Here is an 18,911-nt window from a genome sequence, read left to right on the forward strand (position 1 = left end):
AGTATCAGGGGAAAAACAAGCAAACAAACATGTTTTAGTTATTTTTGATTGTGCAAATTCTTTATGTACTTATATGGTGAACCCTCATATAGCAAACATTTTATTCAACAACATGATATAAACAGCTAATTTTGTCCTTTTTGCTAGGACTAGAAGTGCTTTGGATGAAAGAGTTGGGGGAGGGGGGGGGCGAGGAAATACTGGGATGTGTGAAATGTAGGAGAGGAAATATAAGAAGAGAGAAATCAGAACATGACACATAATAAGGCTACAGAAAGAGCAGCTGATAAAAAAAGATAAGCATTAAAGAGGAAATTAAAAGACAACAAGTTATCCTCTTGGAATTGATCAAGAAACAAGAACATGTATGCTTGTAGTAACATCTCCATCTCCCATTGGCAGTTCCTCCAAGATCCAGGGTGTTCCCTGAATCCTGGCTGACATCCAGCTTGGGTAATTATATTCTACTTACATAAAATTCCCCTTGCAGTTTCAGTTGGACACCACTTTGCATCCCAAACTGTTCTGCAGTGTGGTTATGCATGCTTCACAGCAGAGATGGCTGCATTTCAGCAGGGAGCTAAGTTATCTTTTATATAGTTCATATACTATGTTATAAAGCACCTGGGACCCTTACGCATCAAACGTGCAGTACACATTATGTTATCAGTAGTATGCAAGTTATTAGGAGAAAGAGTATACAGTCATCATTTATCTACTGAGACAATAAATTCTGTGTTAAGTGGGGTCTAAGCTAAATCACAGTGCCATAGTAGTGCTCAGATGGAATTGAATGGCACAGTTATAAAAGTAAATGAACAAGCCAGTATGGCTACAGCTGGGAAAAGTAAATCAAAGGCCCAGATCCTCAGCATAAGTAACATGAATTCATAGAAGCTCAGCTATTTACACCAGTGGGGAATCTCCCTCAAAAAACAGGCTGGCAAAGAGAGAATAACCATCCTTCCCAATGTTTTAATGCTTTCCCACCCAGTAGGAGCAAGTGGGCAAGAGCTGATACACAGTGTTTTAACAGTGGTTGAAGACTCAAGGGAGGTTATGAGGCCAAAAAAATAAGAGAAAGGGGAAAAAAAAACACACACACATAAATTCAAGGGAACAGCCAGTGGCAGCAAAAGAGAAAAGAGAGATTCAGAATGCAACCAGGGTTGTACAAATGATCTGCAGCAGTCAGCAGCCACAGGTGAAGGACCTAGAAGAGGGGAATTGTGTTGTCGCCCAGTAGCTTGAAAAGAAACCTGGCTTCTTATTAGTTTGGGATTTTATTATTATTATTATTATCTTAACTATTATTATTTATTTTATGTTTAGATCAAAAGGACATCAAGTAATGCAATCCATGTGTTTACACAGAGAACAGTATTAGTATGGGGATGCATGGAAGCCACATGGGAATATCTGCTAAATGAGACCATGCGGAAAACATTTATTCAGCAGTCTTTCAAAAAACATTGTATGGAAGAGAGTTGGCCACCACATAATTCAACTAAGTGAAAGACACTGAGTGACTTAGTGCAGTAACTTGTGAGGGAGAGACAGGTTTGCTGTACTGGTCTAACCTGTTACTTTTACAATCACTTCCACATCCAGAGTTCGGAGATAGAATGTGATATGCTCCACAAAGAAGAGTATGAAATAAAAATTAAATCAATTAGTGTGAATACAATGTAGACAAAGCAGAGCATTCTGCTTTGATATTTTCAGAAAAGCATATTTAAAATAAGGAAAAAGATTTAAGCTTTTTTTTTATTAAATTGTTTTTTTTCTTGCTTCTTCATGCTTTTGACTTACTGAACCATCACTGTCTCTTCATTTACTACTTCTCAATGTAAAATGTAACACAAAAAGAACTATATAGTGGGAGACGGACATTTTCACGAGCACTAGTTTTCTGCTGAAGAAAGCTCATTTGGATCTGCAAAGTACTCTTATGAGAGAGAAAGACAAATAATCCTTCATCCTTGGTGAGGTTACACAGATAAGAAATTACTGGGGCTGTGTGGAATCTAGGATTACAGACACTGTTTCAAAAAGCTCATCAAAACAGAGGTAAAAGCTCTAATGTATGCCAGTATTTGTCTTCAAAGAGGAAAGGAAGTTGATAGTGAAGGTGAAGGGTTTAGCTCCTGCTGTTTTCTGGTTGACCGTCCGATGCTGGTGCAAACCTCAGAAGACAGCAAGCAAATAAACGAGGAAACTGAAATAGATTCAAACACCTAACATCAGAGTGAGGAAAACCTGCTGGATACAATCAAAGAGTGATAAATTTAAATGGAAAATACAGCTAGATAACATAATTTCTTTCAAAATAGGAAGAACTTTTAAAGTACAGCAGCCACAGATATTCCATAGTTGCAATAAAAAGTCTCTTTTTCAGAAGCAACTAAAGATAATTGGGAATGAAGCTTAAGAAAATGGGTCAGGGAATATTTTTATTATTATTTTGCACATACTGTGCAGTATTTTGCTGAATTACAGAACCACACGTCTGAAAATCTTACTGAAGCACCAGAGACAAGACTTAATTCTTTATTGTGGGTCTGCTAGTGCTCCTCAGAATTAAGCTAAATTACTCTGTCTTTGAAGCCTCATATTTTTGACAAATGTCTAAGACTTTTTGATCTTTACCATGTATTTCACGTTGGTCCACAAGTGAACTTTGCAAAAAATTAGCTTTTGATTTTGTGCCTTGCATTTTGTCAACTAGATTCTTGTGAGCTTTGGTTTAGCAACTTTAAGCCTCTGCTTCACAGAGGCTAATTAAATTAAATCAACTGAGTGAAAAGGCAGCCTCTCAGGTCCACAATAGAACAAGAACCAATTCCCAGAGGGATGAAGAAGGGTTACGCCGCCGCATGCAAGCTTCTCCCCTTCCCCCTTCTCTGTGGAAGCTGTCCTAGGCACTGTCCAGGAGGCTGTTAGCTGAAACTGGCATCTGCCATCAACTAACACTGGGCACAAGAAAAGCCAAAAAGATAACAGAAGGAGAATGGAAGTGCCAATGTCCTCAGTATTTTGGCACCAAGTGGAAATAAAATCTACCTTACTAATTTGTTTGATTAAGGGGATGAGACTTTTCCCCATACACTTGAGACTGGTGAGAAAGCCGCTGGGATATGGCTTTTGAAATCATGTGTGCCACTGATTGCAGCTCACAGACTGTGGGCAGAAACTACTGTGTTATCTCCTAATTAATAGAATGGACTCACTATAGGAAAATCTGTGAAGCTGAGACAGCTTAGGGTAATGTCTACTGGTATATGCCATGGGGTTGCAATCAGCAGACATAATTTGGGGGTCATAGTTATTACCATGTCAGATGCAAGTGGATGTTTAGAAATCTTACCTTCACAGGAATGTTCTTTCACACTGCAATATGAATCCCCTGGTTAGGAAAGTTTAAGTGTCCAAGACAGTACTCACAATTAAAACTGGAAATTATTGTACAAACATGGCAGTTACCTTTCCGTTCCAAATATGATGTGGTCTTGTGCTACGTGGGTGAAAACCTGAATGCACTGAGCTCAAAGGCACAAGTCTGCAGGGAGAGGCAGTACTTGTTATTCAACTGGTTAATAACATTGTGGGCCAGGGGAGGGAAAGAAAAACAAATGCTTTCAAGCACACAGGCTCTTCAGAAATAAATTTCATGTCCTTACATTCCTTAAACTCAATGGGAGTTTTACCATTGACTCATTCATCTCCCATGATATTTAAATTGCAAATAGGGAGGATGTAAGATTCATCCTAAAGGAAGGGAAATTGCCTACCATTAAAGAAATGATGGGACTGTTCTAAATAAAGCCTGGAGTGCTGGAGCATCTTGACCCAAAGTGGGTGTAGAGTTCAGAGAAGGCAAGTCATAACACTTTTGTGCATTGTTTTACCCACCTGTTAAACGGGTCTAACAGTAAACCTCAGGGAAACAGAGGATTAATTAGCATGTTTGATTTTGCCAAGAGTTCAGAGAGGAGAAAGAATACAGTGCAAAGTACTATTCTGATTTTTTGTCATTTTGGTGATCCATCATCCAGCAGCACTGTGGGGACAGGAACTACTGTCTGATTCAGCAGGCAAACACATGCAAAAGCCATTGAGATTTGCCTTTGTTGTGGGCTGTCAAATGTGTTTTTATTTTTATTTAATTATCATCCTTTATTGGGAGTGAGTTCCGATTCTGAGTGCTTTCATGGGACATCAGATGATGAGGTGGTACCAAGGGAAGTACTGCAAAGTAGGTCAGGTACCATGAATGCCACCAGACAGGTCACTCAGGGGAAGATCAGCTGTTTCAATAAGTTAGAGACTACAGCCTGGTAGACAATGATTAAAGCTTAGAAACCCTTGCTGAAGCTACTGCTTGATAGGCCTGGATGACTTACAGTAGTCAGATAAAGTTGTGTTATTAGCAGTTTTCAGCCATTGTGCTAAAATCCTGATACTGCCAGCTTTACTCGCATTGATGACTATTCCTTGCATGGCAAGGCGATCCATTTCCTTTGTTCACACAGCATAATTGAGATCTGAGCCTAGAGTAAATAAAGGCATATGAAAGACACTCAGGTAGTACTGTCTATGTTGGATAAACTTTGCTTAGGCTTTTGAATTTTTATCTGAATTAAGCCCATTCATTTAATCCTTTGAGGTTCATGTACAGGTGGGACTTAAAATCTTGTCAACTGCATTACGTATCAAAATATGTTTTTGTAGTTAGATACCCTCAAAATTTGTTGAATTCAAGCTATTTCCCCTTATTCAGAAGTGGAGAATAAATCTGGCAGAGATACTTAGACATATATGTTTAGCTTAACTAAAACCAGTAAGATTTTAAGGGCCACCTCAACCCACCTGTTTGGGTCTGCCTAATTTCACATTCAGCTATAATAACAACTTCCCTCTCCAGCATCTTCAAATTATGTAATCATTGTTCACCTTTAGCTACAATTTTCCTTAAAAGTGTTTTGTATTACATTGGTCTGAAAAAGACTAAATTTCGTCAGCTTCCTTACCCTACTGCTGAGCATACACTCACTTCGGTTTTTGCCTGAGCTTTAGGACTAATGCTTTTCTAATGTGTTTTCTTTGCCCTGGTATGGGAAAGCAGAGAAGCTAAGGCTGTTTTGTTTTTGTTGTTGGTGGTGGTTTTGTTTGTTTTGTTGTTTTTTGTTTTGTTTTGTTTTGTTTTGTTTTTCCTCAGCAGAGGTTTTGATTAAAACATCAAACTGGACCTAATGATGACTTTTGACACAAACAATTCTATCAGCAATGCCCCAGTGTGCCACGCAGTCCTATAATGCTTTCCCCTCACCATCCTGTGCTGTTACATGTCCTGGGCAGGCAAGCCTTGCAAGAATGCTGTTACACAGCTCTTGTTTAGTGTTTAGATCTTTAATATTTAGATCTTTAAAGCATTTTGTGTCTACGCCTAGCAGGCTCTGTGCCAGTTCTCCGACAATGTAGTTGAATCAGTAACTTGGAGCCTATTCCATGATAGCAGGTCCAGCAGTCTGCTCTGGGTACGGATCTTATGAGTCCTGCAGCCTGCAGGCTTCTTTGCCAAACAATGATATAATCAATAAGCTGCCAGCTCTTGGATCAAGGATGTATCCAAGATATTTTAGGCTTATCCAATTACTGAATAATTGTGTTTGCAATAACCAGCTCGTGTTCAGCACATTTGGTTATTAGAAGAAAGATGATTGCTGCTGACTCTCTCAGTGCCAGAACAGCCAGCAGAACTCCACTTTATTATGTCTCCACTAAGCTTAAAAATGTTACCTCTCTGTGTCAATTTCCCTGTTTGTGGTGTCACTGTAATGACATCCAGCAAGCCATTCCTAAGCAGTTCACTCACATTGCTGTCCTCCACTGGGGTTAGCATATAAGCACTAAGGATATTGGCAGGATGCCTCCAATTTCCTTTCTTCTCCCCCCTTATACAACTACAGAGCACTCAATGATAATCACTAACTTCACAACCAACTCGAAGCCACCCAGTGAGCCAAGAGAATGTGGAGCTATTCTGAAGCACTGATGGATACTGCATTGCTCCTGGAGATCCCTCTCACTCCAGCAGCTAGAAACTCAGTATACATCTACCTGGCAGGTAAGGGTTATCTTTCTTAAAGAAACTTGTGTTTTTCAATGCTTTTCACTCTGCAGACTGAGAAATAACCTATAAACACTGTGGAAAGCTATGACTGTAAGGATTCTAGCTGTGCTGGAATAGTTGTGCTTCAGGCATTTCTTTGAATGCAAGTGTAATAGCTGCTCAAACAGGATAAAAATGTTAATATATTTTCATGGTCATTCTTTTGCACATTTTGCACTTCTGAGGAGATCCCAGGCTGCAACAATTTTATAGAATGATTGCATCCCTTGTTGGTTGGAGAAGAAGTGATTTTCAGCCCATAAATTCAATAGGATTTGGGACTCCTTTGAGAAATCCTAGCAAAATTTTCTTCAGAAAGTCATGTTTAAAATAGTTTGTTCCACCTGTGCACTGGGAAGGTAAGCATAAACATGCTCAAATGGAGCTGTATGGGGTGCGGGGTTTTAATGTTTTTGCTACTCTTAATTTCCCTAAAAATACTTTAATCTTGAAATTTGAAGGAAAATTTATAAAATCAGTTAATATGCTGGAGCAACAATCAAGCATATTTACACGCTGCAGAGCAATATACATGTGAGAGCTGAAGGAGATATCATCAGATCAACAAGTGAGTTCCACTCCGTATTCAAAATTATGTTCCATTCTATATCACATAGCATGAGCTCCCAGGCAATTAGAGTGAATACTGAGCATATCATAGATGTAAGGTATTCTGGTGGCATTGGTCATGGTTCAAAAGAGAGACAGATGTCTGTCAATAGCCAAAGGGAACCACATACCCCCACCTTTTCTGGACAGAGATAAGATACTGGGATGGTAGCAGCTCAGCATGAAGCTGTGGTCGTTTTACTTGGGTGGGCGGCCGAGCTCCACCACAACCACTCTCTCACTCCCCCTCCTCAAAGAGGAACACGGAGAAAGGGGCTCAAGGGTTGAGATAAGGATGAGGAGATCGCACAGTAATTATCGTGACGGGCAAAACAGACTCAGCATAGGGAGATAGTAAGATTTATTACTTATTACTAACAAGCTAGAGAAGTGAGAAACAAAGGAAAGAAACCAAAAGCACCTTCCCCCCCATCCACCCTCTTCCACCTCCTCCCCCCGAGCGGCGCAGGGGAACAGGGGAATGGGGGTTATGGTCAGTCTATAGCGCTTCTTCGCCGCCGCTCCTTCTCGGTCACTCTCGTCCCCTGTGCTGTGGGGTCCCTCCCACAGGATACAGTCCTTGGTGAACTGATCCGGCGTGGGCTGCCCACAGGCAACAGCTGTTCAAGAACTACTCCAGATATGGGTCCGTACCATGGGGTCCATCCCTCAGGAGCGAACTGCTCCAACCTGGATCCCCCACGGGCAGCAGCTCCTGCCAGGTCACCTGCTCCTGCGTGGTCTCCTCTCCACGGGCTACAGGTCCGGCCTGGAATCTGCTCCGGCAGGGATCTTCCACAGGCCGCAGCCTCCATCGGTGCAGGTCCACCTGCTCCACTGTGGTCTCCTCCACGGGCTGCAGCGTGGAACCCTGCTCCACCGTGGTACTCCATGGGCTGCAGGGGGACAGCCTGCTTCACCATGGTCCTCACCACAGGCCACAGGGGACTTCTGCCCCAGCGCCTGGAGCACCTCTCTCCCTCCTTCTTCACTGACCTTGGCGCCTGCAAGGCTGTTCCTCACTCCTCTCACTCTCCCAGCTGCTATGTGGTGCAGCGTTTTTTTTTTTTTCCCTGTCTTAAATATGCTCTCACAGAGGCGCAAAACAACATCAGTTATTGGCTCAGCTCTGGTCAGCAGTGGGGCCCTTACCAAACACGGGGCAGCTTCTAGATCCTTCTCACAGAAGCCACCCCTATGGCCCCCTGCTACCAAAACCTTGCCACGTAAACCCACTACAGAAGCAAATAAAGGAAGGGATTAAAAAAAAAAAAAAAAAAGTAATAATAATAAGGCAACCTAAAACAAGTGGTAACATTACCTTTTTGTTGTTGTTTGTTTTTTTACTGACAGCTTTAAAAATCACTTAAAATCCACATAAAAGTACAGTATGTGGGATTCAAATAAACACAAATGGCCTACTAATGTACTAGCGTACGTGTAATTATTTTAAAATCTGGTTGCACAACAATGAACTCTGCTTTTCATCTTAATCTCATGGAGGAGAAGAAATTTCTGTGGTCTTGGTAAAATGCAATCCACGCCAGGCTTGGACTAGTCTGGCCACCCAGGTTTGCCTTTTCATATATCTGATAGATGTGTTTTGACAAGTTATATTAAGTACAAAGCAGGCCACCAGAGCAGCATGTGGAGTTGATATAGACAGAGACAGAAAGGCAAATAACAGTATGAGCACAGTTTTGTAGGCAATATTTGCCATAACTGAGTACCCCCCATACATCATATCGCCACACTTCAGTTAAAAATAAAAAATAATAAAAAAAAAGAGTCATACAAAAAACGAGGCCTAACAACTTTTGAAAGGCAACATTTTAAACAGGATTTACAGCCCCTACATCTCCCTTATCTAAGGCAGTATTTCATTTTTTCTTTAAGAACTGAATTGTCAGTCTTGGAGTAACTTCCATTTTACACTGGGTTGGTTAAGGGAAATGTTGGGACTTGCATTTCCACCCCATCCTTTCCCTTCTATTGATACCAGTGTGCATTTCATTTAGGCACTCTGAAAATTCATGCAGAAACCGGGTGGGGGGAGGGGGGGGGGGGGAATGTTGGCAAATGCACACCTTAACTGATTGCCCTTTTCTTTTACAACCATCTTGAGTACATCACCGTCATCCTCCAGAGCTCTCCTAAACAAGTTTTGGCAATAGCAAAAACAAACACTATTTTACAACATCTTTGGATTCACTTCCAAAATGCAAAACTAATTAATCAGTAGTCTCTGAGAGACTCAGCTAAATGTGGCTGCCTCTTTGACACTGATCTCTGCTTTGATGTGAATATAGAAAGCATGTGAGCTATCCCCTAAAAGAGGTAATGGGTTTCAATTATTTATTTGTTTGCAATACAGGGGAGTAGAAGGTTAGCAATAAGTACATAGCTAATCCTGCTTAGGCCCTCCCAACAGCGAGGGTGTTTAACTCCCTGCTTTCCCACGCAGTTTTTGTGCGGGATGCACTAGTATGCCTTTCTTAGGCTGTCATTGTGCCAAGTTCTTTACAAAGCAGAATACACTTAAAGGACATGTATACTGTCAAGCCACACATAAAGATTGTTATTTTTAATTATTTATTATCAACACTAGAGAGCTGCTAGCTCAACATATAGGCCTTTCCCCTTGCTGCTTTTAACTGTCATTGGTTTTCAAGTCAAGAGTGTCTATTCTAAGTGTTAGCTAGTCATTAGCATCATATTCTTCAGACACAATGTAATCATCCTAATAATTGATTGTAGTGAAGGTAGTCACTTGTATCCCACACAATTCTCAGCCATGAACTTTGTCCTCAGTAGTTTATTATGCACAGAGAAACATCTTGATGCTATAATCTATCTTCTTCACAAATTTACAACAAAGGGCAACAAGCTACGTATTGCTCCTTCAAAACACACCACTTGTATGATGTTGTAAAAGCACCTGCATTTTCTGAAAAGCATATTATTAGTAAATGTGAAATTAAAACAAAACAAAACAAAAATGACAACAACAAAAACAATAAGTAAAAGCCTTCCTCATAGTGATTGTGCATATATGGAGGGAGAAAGAACACATAGGATTTCTCTTTGGAAGTAAAACCTGCTAAATTATAGTGGAAAGCCTATTGTGTCACAAACAAAAGGAATATATTGATAGCAGGCTGACTAAGAGAAGCTGCTGTTAGAAGTAGGAGAAATCTACAATACTTATGTGATAGATATGCTGGGTAAAATGCCTGCTTTCCTTGTTGACTGGACCAATTTAAAATCATTTCACATTCTTAAATCATTTATTAGTTATACTCTTTCTCTCTTCCCCTTCACAGACCTGTCTAGTGCAATGTATAGAGGCTGAGATTTTGAAGTTTTAGAGATGTTTACTTATAAAAGCTTTAAATCTATTTTACCACAAAAATTCACTAATACTAAATATAGTTATTCAGAGGTGCAAATGCAAATGGACAAAAAGAAGCCTCTGAAATATTTATAAAGATGAAGAGAAAAAAAAAATCAATGGTAAACAACAGCTAATTGTAACCCCATTCCCCTCCTCTCCCACCAGCCTCAGTCCCAAAACCAAACTGGTATTTCACCTCTGGAAGATACAATGGGAATCTTCTTTACATACTCATTAGTTTGGATCAATGTACAGATCTCTTATGACAACAGTAATCAGTCATCTATTTGTATATAATTAATCAGTATCTTAAAATTTGTGGGGGCTTTTTCTCATCTGTACTATATAGATACATTTTTCATCAATTTTAAGTAAGAAAAGGGTGTTAGTCAGCTGCCCTTTTTTTTTTTCCAAATGATACGCAAAAGTAAAATTATATTTAGTCAACTCTTTAAGGAGATCTGAACACACTATATTAAACACTGAACAGTTTTGAATTGGGGTTGAGGTGGTTTTGTATGTTTGGTTGGTTGGTTTTTAACAAAAAGCTTTTAAAAAGAGATTTTGATAGTGTTTTGGACCCAGAGTAGCATCCTCTCACACAGGCTTTGTAACACAGAGTAATACAATGAGTGGAAAAAAATTTCTGTAGCTGAGACAGATAATTAATTAACTAATTCATACATATCCATGACAAATTAAATTCTGTACTATAAGGTTCTAACTCTGTTGGGTCTTTTTGTACACATGTGCTTGACTTTTTCTGTTTATTTATTTGTTTGTTTGGTTGGTTGTTGTTGTTGCCTTTTATAGTTTCAGCATGATGTGAGATGAGAAGGTCCCAGCTTATATATCATTACCATCACTACAGAGCCTAAACAGATGAACCAGGTAACTGTTCCCATTCCATGTTCTCTAATGGTGTTATAACCACTTCTTTATCCAAATACTCATATCACTTGATGATATGGAAAGGTATGACACTAAAATCCAAGTCTTGCATAAAATAAATGAAGGACTATTAGTTGTTTAACCTTGATAGCCCCCTGTCTGGTGTGTCTGTCAGCACCTCTGATTAGCTTAACATAAAAATTAGGCAACACGGTTGAGTGAACTGGAAAGATTTCAGCGAGAACTAACTACTTGGAAATTAATCTTCTAATTATATTAGAAGAAGGCCTAAACTCAATGAAAATCTTCTTTAAAAATCATTTGGGTCACATGATGTTGAGAACTACAGAAAGACCAGACAGAACAAGGACGAGATAATTATTCACCAGTTCATTCTACTTCTCACACCAAGAAGCAAGCACAATCCAGAAAACATTGGAGAAAAGTATGGAGGCTGAGATAGCTGTGGTTGATCTGTGGTCATTAAATGGACAACCTTCTTTTAAAGAAGAGAGTTGAATCAGAAAAGTTGCTGGTTTTCTCTTACCAAATGAAAGGGAATACAAAACACTGATATGATCAAAAGTATTCATTTATTATGTATTTTGTATTACATCCTTAACTAGTTACTCAAAGATCACTCCAGCTTTTGCACATGCACAAAACTTTACTGTGTTTATAAGCTGTGTAATTTCTATCTTCTAAACTATTCACTAGATATTCTAACAAAGAAACCATTGGCTTCTCCTGAGGATACTCAGTAGTACGTTATTTTTGAAGTTGTCATTCATACTAGATGCAATTCAAACAAGACTATTCAAGACTATTCGGGGAACTATAGGCCTGTTAGTTTGACCTCAGTGCCAGGGAAGCTCATGGAGCAAATTATCTTGAATGTCGTCACGAGGCACTTGAAGGGCAACCAGGCAATCAGGCCCAGTCAGCATGGGTTTATGAAAGGTAGGTCCTGCTTGACGAACCTGATCTTCTTCTATGACCAAGTGACGCGCCTGGTGGATGAGGGGAAGGCTGTGGATGTGATCTACCTTGACTTCAGTAAGGCTTTTGACACTGTTTCCCACAACATTCTCCTCAAGAAACTGGCTGCTCGGGGCTTGGACTGGCGTACGCTTCGTTGGGTTAAAAACTGGCTGGATGGCTGGGCCCAAAGAGTTGTGGTGAATGGAGTCAAATCCAGTTGGAGGCCAGTTACTAGTGGAGTCCCCCAGGGCTCAGTGCTGGGGCCGGTCCTCTTTAATATCTTTATCGATGACCTGGACGAGGGGATCGAGTGCACCCTCAGTAAGTTTGCAGATGACACCAAGTTAGGTGCGTGTGTCGATCTGCCTGAGGGAAGGAAGGCTCTGCAGGAGGATCTGGATAGGCTGGACCGATGGGCTGAGGTCAACTGTATGAAGTTCAACAAGGCCAAGTGCTGGGTCCTGCACCTGGGGCGCAACAACCCCAAGCAGCGCTACAGGCTGGGAGATGAGTGGTTGGAAAGCTGCCTGGCTGAGAAGGACCTGGGAATACTGGTTGATAGGCAGCTGAATATGAGCCAGCAGTGTGCTCAGGTGGCCAAGAAGACCAACAGCATCCTGGCTTGTATAAGAAGCAGCGTGGCCAGCAGGTCTAGGGAGGTGATTGTCCCCCTGTACTCGGCTCTGGTGAGGCCGCACCTCGAGTACTGTGTTCAGTTTTGGGCCCCTCGCTACAAGAAGGACATGGAGGTGCTCGACGTGGAGAGTCCAGAGAAGGGCGACAAGGCTGGTGTGGGGTCTGGAGAACAAGTCTTACGAGGAGCGGCTGAGGGAGCTGGGGTTGTTTAGCCTGGAGAAGAGGAAGCTCAGGGGAGACCTCATCGCTCTCTATAGGTACCTTAAAGGAGGCTGTAAAGAGTGGGGGTTGGTCTATTCTCCCACGTGCCTGGTGACAGGACGAGGGGGAATGGGCTCAAGTTGCGCCAGGGGAGGTTTAGGTTGGATATTAGGAAGAACTTCTTTACTGAAAGGGTTGTTAGGCATTGGAATGGGCTGCCCAGGGAAGTGGTTGAGTCGCCATCCCTGGAGGTCTTTAAAAGACATTTAGATGTAGTCCTTAGTGATATGGTTTAGTGGAGGTTTTGTTAGTGTTAGGACAGAGGTTGGACTAGATGATCTTGGAGGTCTCTTCCAACCTAGACGATTCTGTGATTCTGTGAGATTTCTTTTTACTTTATTCTTGAAGAAAGAGAAATGCTACTAATATCTAGATGTTACACTAAAGAAGCCCAGTGGACTTAATGAGTTGTAACATTCATTTTCAATAAAGTTTTTGTGGTTGAGGGAGGGAAAATATCTTCGAATTGATAAAATATGTATAAGGAAATAGCAGGAAGTAAATTAGTACTTTGCAGATAAAGTAGCATTGTGCCTACTGTAGGGTTAGTTTGCAGTATGGATCTTAAAACACAGAGGTTAATATTTTGTCTGACGCATTCTTAAGCATTTTGCATTTTTTCTGCTCATAGTGAAATTGTTGGAATTGTGATCAACTAACATTGTGCAAGAGCCTGGTATTCATCTTTATTTCATAAGCTGTTACATGGCTAGCTGGAATCTCTGACATCTCTTTAGTCCTTGGTCACTGAAGACATCTGGAAGACAGAGTCAATTTTCTAGACCTGACAGTGGAACTAACTTCTAAATCTTCTTCTATACCCTTAGATTCTCTTCTCTCCTGTGGGATTTTCATATAAGAAAGTACATTTCCGAATTCCATTTCAAGGAGCTGATTCAATTCTGTTTTTCAGTGAACTTCTTGTCAACTTCACCAATTCACTGATCCATCCTTCTCACACAAATCTACAAAATACAAGCAATACATTATACATTCCGCTGGTGTGACAATGGTAGGGTTTTGTTAATTAGTAAGTAGTTTATAACTTACATATGATGAATTATTAAATATTCAGTAAAAAAAAAGTTAAAAAAATGGCCTGAGTAGTCCAATTGTTAGCTGTAAGTATTTGCTTCTACTTGTGCTTGCTGTGTGGAATATTTAGTAGTCTTCAGCACAAAAGCTTTGTTCAACCAAGAAATGTAAATATTTTCTTATTCTTTACAAGAGGAAAAGGTCAAGTTTTACTAAATTTGCCATATCACATTTTTTAATATTAGAAATTTATCAAAAGCTCACATTTTTGTTATAAAAGGAGTATTCATTTATCCACAATAAATATATTTAGTAAGTGACTGTCTAGCATAATAATCCTCTTGCTTTTTACTTTTGTCATAGTATATAGTGTTTCACAGTGTGAACAGCAATAATGATCATGTGTTCATATGAGTAGATTCATTTTGGCAAGTCTTGTTAGTTGACAGGTATGTAATACACTTGCCTTGCGGCTTTGGGACCAGGTTTCAAATACAGCCTTCACTGAAGTGACTGAAAATCATTCAGATCTCATAACTGTATCAAGTGACAAGTAACGTGAATGCAGTCAGTATGCGTACAGCACCTGATGTACACTAGCCAGTCAAAAATGCTTCCCTTTATTCAGTTGCACTGCTTTGTCTGACCATCAGAAAGAAGACACTTAAGGCAAGGAATTTAGGCCAGCAACACAAATCTATCTTTCTAAATACATTCATATCTTTCTAACAAGACATTTATGTGCCCAGCAGCTGTTTCCTTGGCTTTTGTACTCTGTGTCCACTAAAGGAACTCAAGTCCCTCACACATACAATAAGGGCACTGTACTAATTGTCAACATTAACTGCCGAAAGCAGCAATTCTATCAAGTTGATGTTGACTCAGACGTGAACTTGTCCTGATTCAGTTCCTCTTTAACGCTGCTGGACACCTCTCACTGATAATGTTTTCACTGCTCGCCAAGGAGTGCCAAATGTTGGCATTTCATTCATGCTTGCCATTGCCATGATATCACACATTACCCTCTAAAAGGAAACAAGATTTCACCATAGTCCTTATTATGTCACGTACAAGGAACATGTCAGTCATGTGAAGTTGTGGTTAGAGAAGGAAAATGGAAATTATGTCCAATACAGCTAGTGGTCCTGCTGGCTCTAGGTAAGTAAATACATTTATTTTTGCTTGGTTGCTTGGTTTTTGTTTGGTTTTGGTTTGGTTAGGTTTTGTCCCAGCTTTATCCACTATAAAATAACCTTAGGAATAATGCTTAAATTCTTGCTGGACACTTTGAGAGATACAGCTGATTTAGAATGTTTTTTATTCATGGGCACAATGTACAGCATATGCAAGCATAAAATGAATAGCAATTATTTTGATTTTATTATAAGCCATTTTTTCTTCCCAACAGTAAGAAAGTCTTATACAGATGGATAGGCTTCCAACTTTGATGGACTTAGGAGAGAAAAGAAACTCAATGTATTTTCATTTACTAGCATGGTTAGGACACACGGTTACTAGCATGGGTGGGGCAGATTGCTCCTAGTTGCAACATGGCCATACTAACAGCAGCAGAGGAGACTGAAATGTATGGAGGGAAAGGTCCCATTACACCAGCGAAGAGGAAGGAAGCTGTGGGCAGGGGAGAAGGAGGTATTCTACCGTTCTCAGAATGGTATTCTCCTGTATTTTACCCTTGCAAACTCAAATGGGATATTCCTTTCTTCTTTTACTCAGCTCTGACCTTTGAGGTTTTCAAGTTTTCTTAGTCCTGCCACTCTGACCTCTTTTCCATTTCTTACACATATTGTTTCATATTGTTTTTCCCACCCATGCATCAGCTTGCATATTTACAAACTAAATCCTTCAAGCTGTTTTCTTCCCTTTCTCTATACCAACTGTCCATGTATTCATCGAATCCCAGGGAAGCATGGCTGAAAGGACCTCATGAGGTCAGGGAATTCACCATACTACTCCAAGGCTTTCCTCATTATCTCGTAGTATGTCAGTGTCCTCAGTGTTGTTTGCAGCTCTTCCTAATTCATTTTCATACGGTGAACGTGACTATCAAATAAAAATACACTATAGCACAGTCACCTCACCTGCTTTCCACGCTGCACTGTTCAAGCCACAATTTTGGAAAACTGTAGGATGTCTAGTCCTCATGTTGATAGCCTGCATGTAAGCACACAAGAATTATTAGAATAGCTCATTGCTAACTGTAAAAAAAATAAAAAATAAAATAAAATAACAAAATCCTTTACATTACTTCTAATAGCCCTATTTCTTTTTTGCTCTAAAATCATTGCAATGAGCATTACGGAATTGTCCCATGCTTCCACAAGAGTCAGTAATGTTAATGAACGTCTGAAAAACACTACAGTCCAGCATAAATCAGGGGAACTCACTGAAATCCAATGGAATTATTTACAACAGTTGAAGATTTGGCTTTTCGTGCCAGTGTAATGATCTTGTTCTTTAAAGCCGACTTATAAATAATTGTATTTTCGTAAATAAATTATCGTATAAATAAATGCAATAAATATGAATTACATTCCTAACAGTATGAATAGGAACACACTATTTTTTCTGTTGAATTATAATTTTGTAGGTGGAGAGAAAATATTAGAGATTCATCTGACTCAGGTAAGCTGCATAAAAGTTTGGTTCCACATTTCAGGTATGAATCTCTAATTGTTTTTTTTTTTTTTTTTTTTTTTGTTATGGTTTATAGAACTGTACTCATAGTATTGGTGGTAACTGCCTTGAAGCTTCTTTATCAGAATTGATCCTTGTAGCAGCTTGCCCATAAACATCCTCCAGTTTAAGCTGTGGAACTCTTCTTCATAATTCCAAACCTACTTTTTAGAGAAATTAATTTGGCTAAATGTCTCGTGAGCTAGCTTTAAAAGTTCAACCCTGGTGAAAAACAGAGTAAGCTAATCAGTAATTATTGTAGCTTCATCTTCTGTGATGAAGAAAGACTCAAATCACGAAGGTACTCAGAAAGTCCTGACTTGGGATTGGGGCCTAAAGAATGCAGAAAATCAGCACAGAGACAGAAATATTTTCATTTTTTATAAGAGATACCTAAAGTAATAGGAAGTGCATGCCTTCCCTTTTCTGCTTTTTACCCTTCCTTGATATGTTGGATCTGTGAACTCATCAGAGGACAACTGGCACTGGCTGTCATACATCTGGCACCATCTGTAGACCTCAGAAATGGGGAGAAGGTTGCTGGATTTTTATGTAGGTATGAAAGCCTCCCAAAACCTTCCTCCTTTGGGACTGTGGTAACCTAATTCTATTTCCTTTTTAGTGTCCCTATTTATGGCTGCCATTATTTACACAAACATTTAAAACTGTGAAGGGTATAGCTGGCAAGGCATTAAACCCTTTTTAACATTTCCTGCATTTATTTTCTGTCTATATGATCGAAGATCTATATAAGCCACTGCAACATTAGCAGACTGAGAAGTAGGTGGGTGGGAATGAAAATACCTTGTGGGATTTATGGGTTTGGGCAGTGCAAAAGGTCACAGTGCTGTTCTCTGTTAACATGCAGAAAACAATTCAAATTTCAGCTTAAAGTCCAGTCTTTTACAATACTCACCCAAGCCTGGACTTTAAGGCTCCCCCACCCCTAATTACTGCCTGCAGCAGGTTCACAACAAAATAACTATTTAGCCCAGAGGTGAAAATTTCCACTTTAAAAAGCAGAGGTGGAAAATCTGAACCTTCCCTCTGGATCGAATGTTCATAGACTCATGAAAATATCAGGCGTTTTCTTCTTGCTTAGCTTACAGATATTCTCACACATACACAAAAGAATGGGTACTTTGCACAACTGCATTGCAGGGAGCCTGGGGGCAGCAGTGCCATGCATTCAAGAATTACCTAGGGGCTCTTCAAGACAGGCTACTGGAGGTGGAGGTGACACAATGAATTCGGAGAAAGTAGAGGAGTGCTGGCTGAATTGATTCCTATGCATTCTCGTATTTAGAATAGCCACATATTGGCATTGACATGAATTTCAGAGGCAGTGGGGTTGAGATGCAACATGGCATTCATAATGAAGGCTGATAGAAGCAAACTGGGAACAATACTAAATAGGACATCATTAAATATTATTATAAGATAAACTTGCTTAAGAGGAAAAATTCTCCAAAGAACTATATTTCAAAGACTGACATTTCATTGCTTGGCACATTCCAGCAACGTCTGAGAGTTGAATAAAGACACTGCAGTCTAAAAAGACCAGGCAGCAGAATATTGCACTTCACTTTTTAATGCGTGAATGAATGTAGTGTGCACTGTAGGGAAGAGCTGATAAAGCAAGCAGGTGCTATGCAAGCTTCTGTCAAACTCTGTTTCTGAACTGTCAGAGCACATCTCAGCTACTCTTGGTCCCTTCTGCAGAGAACATAGGTATGTGCAGCTGAGAGCAGGAAGGACTGGCTTATTTCTCTGAGGGTACTAACTCTACACAGAACGGAGGTCTTCACCTAAGAAATGACAGCTCATAATACAAATAACCGGAGCCATCTAGATCTTATTGTCATTTTTAATTTGTTTATGAACTCATAAAAGACTCACAGGCTTAATCTTTCAGCCACAGTGAAGGCTGGGTGAAGGGGGGAGCTGAGGGGGACATGGGGGGCAAGCACTAAATATAGAAAAATAAATAATTTCATTCTCCTGTAGGGAATAGAAAATTATGAAAACCCCTGCAAAGACTCCACACTTCCCATAACGTATGCAACATGGCAGTTTCTGGAGCAGAAACATGTTAGAAGTATTGCCATGCAACTAGTAAGCCATTCAGTGGCTAACCTCGAACCTAGAGCTGATTTGCTACACAACACTAGAGCTCCCACTGCCTATGTTTATTCAAATGCAGTCCATTTGAACTAAAATATCTTCCTCAAATTCCCC

This window comes from Cygnus atratus, chromosome 5, assembly GCF_013377495.2.
Source record: "Cygnus atratus isolate AKBS03 ecotype Queensland, Australia chromosome 5, CAtr_DNAZoo_HiC_assembly, whole genome shotgun sequence".
Classification (NCBI taxonomy): domain Eukaryota; kingdom Metazoa; phylum Chordata; class Aves; order Anseriformes; family Anatidae; genus Cygnus; species Cygnus atratus.